Source organism: Salvelinus fontinalis, chromosome 11 (assembly GCF_029448725.1).
Source record: "Salvelinus fontinalis isolate EN_2023a chromosome 11, ASM2944872v1, whole genome shotgun sequence".
NCBI classification, from domain to species: domain Eukaryota; kingdom Metazoa; phylum Chordata; class Actinopteri; order Salmoniformes; family Salmonidae; genus Salvelinus; species Salvelinus fontinalis.
Genome location: NC_074675.1, coordinates 39,746,321 through 39,753,009, shown reverse-complemented (window position 1 = coordinate 39,753,009; position 6,689 = coordinate 39,746,321).

The following is a 6,689-nucleotide window of genomic DNA, read 5'->3' as shown; positions in this document are numbered from 1 at the left end:
ATCCTGACAGTACAGTCGTTTGTCCAGCCAGAGTAAGGGTGCAGGTCTGCACCGATTAAAGGTGGCAGGCAGCCTATAGAGGTCAGGTGCTCCAACCTCTGTCTGTGTGTTTGTGTGCGTGCGTGTGTCTGTGTCCTGGGGGTACAGAAAAATACAAATCTATGTCAATAATATCCCAGTACAAAAAAATCGAACTAATAATACAATTTTGTCTGTCATTACCACATATAGTTTCAATCTCTACATGTACATTATATAATTAGTAAATAAGATTAGAAAAACTGTGTCCAAAATAGAAATAGAGCTAAACTAGCATCGCTGTTGTGCAAAACAAAAAACACTGACAACCAATTTGGCGAAGCAACAGCCACTGTTCCCCGTCGCAATACGATATTTCACAAGGGAGGACAACTTTACATGAAATGTCAGAACCAAACATTGACCGTGACAGGTTGTTGAGGTGATCCACTGCTGGCTCAGATAATGGTCCCATATTGGGCTTTCCTTCCTGAGGCATTGCTCTCTGTCCATTTCTGAAACCCCTGGGAAGACTCAGAGTGATAAGGGAAGATAAATGGCTGGTAGTCTAGCCAAGTCTCAGCCGTCGCAGCTGCCTTGCTCAGAGACTAATACTGACTGTTCAAATATGTCTCGCACCTACCCCTCTCATGTACATCCACTAATATGCAAAGAAGGCTCAGTATTATTGCAAACCCTTGAAGCCGAAATCTGTGTTGTGTATATTACTGTGTTGTGCATGTGTAATCATTGTGGTATCAAATATAATCCACATGCTTCATAAACAACAGGTGCAGACTAACAGTGAAATGCTTACTCATGGGTCATTTTACGACAATGCAGTGTTAAAGATGAAGATAAAAAATGTAATAAATGAAATATAAATGATCAGGTTTCAGGTATGATCCAGATGTAGACAGTGGCGAAGAAACAAACATTTATTTATAGTCCAGGGGCAGGCAAACAACAGGTCAAAGGCAGGCAGAGGTCAGTAATCCAGAGAGGGTGCAAAAGGTCCAGAACGGCACGCAGTCTCGGGGTCAGGGTAGGAAGGGGTCAATAAACCAGTGAGGTGGGGCAAGGGATAGAACGGCAGGAAGGTTCAGGATCAGGGCAGGCAGAAAGGTCAAAACCGGGACAGACAGGAGCAGGGGAACGCTGGCAGGTTTCACGACAAAACGAACTAGCAACAGACAAACAGAGAACACAGGTATAAATACACAGGGGATAATGGGGAAGATAGGTGACACCTGAAGGGGGTGGAGATGAGCACAAAGACAGGTGAAACAGACCGGGGTATGACAATAAATAGTGACATGAGAACTAAATACACAGTGAATAACGAATGGTATGAAGAACCAGTAAGATTCAATGTGAAGAGGAGTATGGATGAAAACCCCATACTGCATTTCACTTAAAAATCCTCAAATTTCATAACTGAAAATAGAAAGAACTTGATCCATCCAGACAGTATTGATATGGCTGACATCTCACTGGGAGCAAGCTACTGTACACGCTCACTTTCCCAGCCTCATCTGTCGTCATTGATTTTAGTGGATGACCAACGTGGACATGTGTAAAATACAGTGGGGTCCCAAAATGTTTCACGCCCTTGATAAAGATGAGCAATAATGACTGTATAAAATAATTAATTAATTATACCCTTTCACCATTACCGATAACAGGGCAGGTTAGCATGTCTTGGGGGTATGACCCTCTGTAACTTTCTCACTCATCATTATTCGCGATTCATTCAGGATTATCCGTAATCATGGTAGCATCCACATGAATGTAGAATTGTTTCGAAACATATTATATTCTTATTTACAACCAAAGTGACTCCAAAATGACACAATACATTGTTTACCATTCATTACTATTGTGCACAAAATAATCTAAAACAAAACCAAAACAATCTGCAAATGCATCCAACAAGTTTGTAGAGTCAGAAGCTTGATGTAGTTATTGCGTGCTATGAATATGGGACCAAATACTACACTTTTGACTACTTTATTGAAAACAATTTTTAGGTAATAAAAATAATTTTGACCCCTGCCATAAAAAAAAATATATATATTACTTGTTAAACAAAATCTCTTTATTATAAAATAATATAATGTACTTTTTTTTTGCATACAATATAGCTCAGTGTTTGAATTCTTTATTTTAATACCGTCATTATTGCTCTTTATCAAGGGCGTCAATAATTTCGGACCCCGCTGTGTGTATGGGTTGGGAGTCCAACCGCCTTCAACACTAGCAAAGTGCTGTACATACTGACAGTTGAGGAGGTCACTGAAAGATGGAAGATGTCTCCATAGCCTCTTGCTGAAAACAATGTTGACAACAATTCTACATCGTAAGGGTGGGCATTCATATGTTTCAGCGTAGCCATGTTTCAGGATAAGGAAAGGATCCATTGCATTGAAAATGAAAGCTGGCAAGTTAAGTGTTCGAACCATGTATGGCTTTGTATATTATGGCGTCAAAGAAAGGGAAACTTGAAAAACCTGAGCAGTCCTGTCACAATGAAGAACTTAATATGCATTCTCCTTGGAATTTATTCAAGGGTCAATTGGTAAAACCCCCATGATTCCATGCCTTTCATAGGATGAAAAATCCCCACATTTCCCTCATCCATTCAAAAGTCCACCGACCCACAGTGCAGAAACACAGACGACCATATGTCAGGCAGAGACAATCACTGCGGTGAAACAGCGAAGGATTCCGAAAGGTCAAGAGACCACGCTGTACAATTTATGGTCTAGATGCCACTCGTAGAGTATAATGACAATTATACCCACAGGTATCTCCATTAGCAACGGGGAGGGATATACCGGCATCAATGATTTATCTGGGGCTGAAGGTTTTATCTAAAGTAGCAGGAAAAATGTTTATATTTTCACAAAGATTGGCCAAGCTTCTGGCAGTAAAAGCAGAGGTGGAAATGCTAAGTTTTTACTCTGTAGTGTGCACTGTAAACCAGGGTATGAATCTGGGAAAAGGTTTGAAGGTTAAGCGAGAGTAATACGTGGGTAACTCCCAGCTAGAAACAAAAGAACAAGACATATTTGAAACACTGCCTGCATGACATTAAACGTGCAACAGTGTGGTCACATCGTAGGTTGTTGTAGCATCTGCTTAGATTCCACCTCTGAAAATATAGTTTGCCCTCAGCAAAGCTGTGGGATCAGGGTGTTAAAAACAAAAAAAATAAGTATCATGATAGTACATTTCATCAGGAAACCATCCAAATGCGACCCTCAGTTAGTGAAATTAGTGAGTCATTGCCTTACAATTAAAAACATTTTTGGTATCCATTTGAGTTAATTCATTTTAATTGACTTTTTTGGATTAAAAATACATTTCAGCGATCACATTGAACTGATTTTATTTCTACTGGTTTTATGCATCTTTTTGTGTGAGCAGAAAGATAACATGCTATTTTGCTCCGAGGCCAAGTGAAGTCAACTCCTCATTTGAAATAGATGATAATTAAAATTGTATGAATTCTAGCAGAATGAGCACATCATGAGCAGTCAACATCAAGAATCCCCGATTGAGGTCTGTTTGCGGCAAAACAAAATACATAATTGCTGATTAGCTGTAAGCAAACCCGCCAGACGTCCTGTGCCTCAGGCAACTGAAAGACAACAGTGTTACTCAACAACATCCAGTTATCTTCCAGCCAAGTAACAACTTATGAATATCTCTTCTTAGTCACTGAGGTGCTAATGGTCTCCATCTGGCGATGATAACAATACAGGTTGTCATGGGCAACCATAGAATGCAGGGGTTGGTGGTGCTGGCCTTCAGGAGAACTTAGGAAACGGGGAGTTGTGCTCGAAGCACTCTCTGGAGGTGCCTACCGTAGGGCTGCGCCATGACAGGTGAAGGGACTGGAGTTCAAGTCCTTTTGTTGAACTAATTGCTCATGAGAAAAGGGCCTTAATGTCTCCCTTACGGAGCGAGCCGGAGTGTGGATGCACTTCAAAGCAGAGTGAGCCACACACGGCACACAGTGGGGGGAGAGGGGAATGGTACCCGGGCTTTTGCCCACTTACACAGACACACATACACACGCATGTCAACACACAGGTCAATCAGAGCAAGACATTTTCCTTTCAAGAGCTCCATCCACTTTGTGAATAATGTCCCAGAATGCTGGGGCGGTCTAGAGCAAAAGGGCTGGGTGCACCGGGACTGACAATTACCCCACAGAGAGGGGGGGGGGGGGGGGGGGGGGAGTGTGAGAGAGAGAGAGAGAGAGAGATAGGTGGGAAAGAAATAGAGTGTAGGTGTGTGTGTGTGTGTGTGTGTGTGTGTGTGTGTGTGTGTGTGTGTGTGTGTGTGTGTGTGTGTGTGTGAGAGAGAGAGAGAGAGATGTAGAGTTGCCCACTGCTGTAGCTCCTATCCACTGTCTTCATTGTCACTCCTAGATATTCATTTATTTATTTAATTCTCACTTCCATTCAAAAGGGCTGAGCTTTTCATACAGTATCTAGCCATGTGATGGAATGCGCCATTGTCCCCTAGGAGATTAAAGTCTATGAAATGTCAATTTGAAATAAACTGTGAATAAAGTAACAGGTTCAGGCTATAGGAAATAGTTGCATTGAGGTGTTGTATAAAAGAGAGGAGAGGGGATAGGTATGAGAGGACGAGGGGATGGGGGAAGGAGAGAAAGAAGAGTGTGTTCACACATGTCTGCAGATGTGCTCATTGGGCAGCCTGGGCAGAGGCAAAGGCAGGGAGGGTAAGCTAAAGTATTTGGAGATTCCAAGACTTTAGCTGGTAAAGCAGTTATTCCACTTCTTTTATGATTTTTTTTTTTTTGGGGGGGGGGGGGGGGTTTAAACTATTCCCCCTGGCGAAGCAATCATCTCAAAGGAGACCATTTCATTCCTGTGCATATTCTGCGGTTGAGGGGCCATCTACCATTACACTGTAAAGTGCCCTGAGACCCTGGGCTAGAGGGTTAATGAACCTACCTATTCCATCACGCCGGATAACGTTTTTTACGTATAAAAATTAATTACTTGTGACAAATACAATGGAGCTTGGACGGGAAGCCATTTCTGCGGTATGGCCTATGAACAAAAACATTTTTCTAATGTGGGTGTTACCCATGACCTCACCTGATCAACACTCTAGATGTACACACACCACACAAAGGGAATAAACATATATACACACACACACACACACACACACACACACACACACACACACACACACACACACACACACACACACACACACACACACACACACACACACACACACACAATAAACATGCATAGGCCTTGACCCCAACTCTGTGTTGAATCTACAGTATAACATAAAATCATTCTGCCCATTTCCCCTCTAATCTCTCCTGAACACACCTCTGTGATGACGGATATTATGTTATTCGAGCTCTCTCTCTTTCTCTCTGGGTTTTTGTCTCTCTCTCTCTCCCACCCACTGGGCAAAAATGGGTTGAATCAACATTGTTTCCACGTCATTTCAACCCCAAAAATGTTTGCGATGACGTTGAATCAATGTGGAAAACTGATTGGATTTGAGAAAAGTCACCAACGTACGGGATTTTTATATATTTTTCACACCATTTTTTACCTAAATCCAATGACATGGGGAATTCTTTTGATTTCACGTATAATTCATGTTAGCTGACAACTCAACCAAATGTAAATCAAAAGTAGACGTTCCCAGTGTGCTCTCCCTCAACACATTCTCTCCTCTGTCTGTGGCATCTATGCATTGGGAGGTCTGTCTGCATAGCATAGCTGTAGGGCTCGGGGGGTTTTACGCAGTGTGGCTAGATTGTTCGAATGGTAATGAAATCATTTCCACCATCTCTCCCACAAGCGGTTGCCATGATTAAAATGACATGTTTTAGCACCCCCCGTTAGCACCATATCGACCCCATTAATCAAGCCAGTAAATGCCATTTTCTTGTCCAGATTGGGCCGCATGATGAACTGCTCATTGGTTCCATGTGTTGGGGAGAGAACCACCCTGTGAGGGTGTGTAGCGGAGAGAATAATTGGGGCTAATAAAGAATATGTGCCTTTTAATAATTAAGAGCATGCTGGTTTGTCATGATTGCATTCACAGCTCCACAAAGACATGATATCTACATGGTAGAGCATATAAATGAGATATTACTGTATATTCAATACAATGTTTAATGGATAGAATAGTACAATATTTGCTCAAAGGCAAAGTGACGCATAGATTACATGTTTGACAGGCCTCGACTGAAGATCATTACCTTTACAAACTTCAAATGAATACAGAAATAACTAAAAATGTATGTCTCAAGCAGTTTGATGCAAAATTCTGACGTTAGGATACTTCAATATCTTTATAGTTTCTTTCTTATAACATCACACATGAGACTTGTTATTCTATGCGATAGCCATTCACTGATTCATTGTCTGTTTTTATCCATGCAATTTACATGAATAAAAATGTAAATAGATAAAGTGCACATTATCCAACATGCCAATTTACTCAACACAATTGTGAGGTAGCTATTTACACCTGTGGTCCCTGGGAGGGTTAAAACCGACGAGATGATGTAGCATCATCAATACATGATTATACATGACATTCTTCTCTGCGTTTGCCATTTGAATATTTGATTGGCAGTTGGAGTCCTTAAT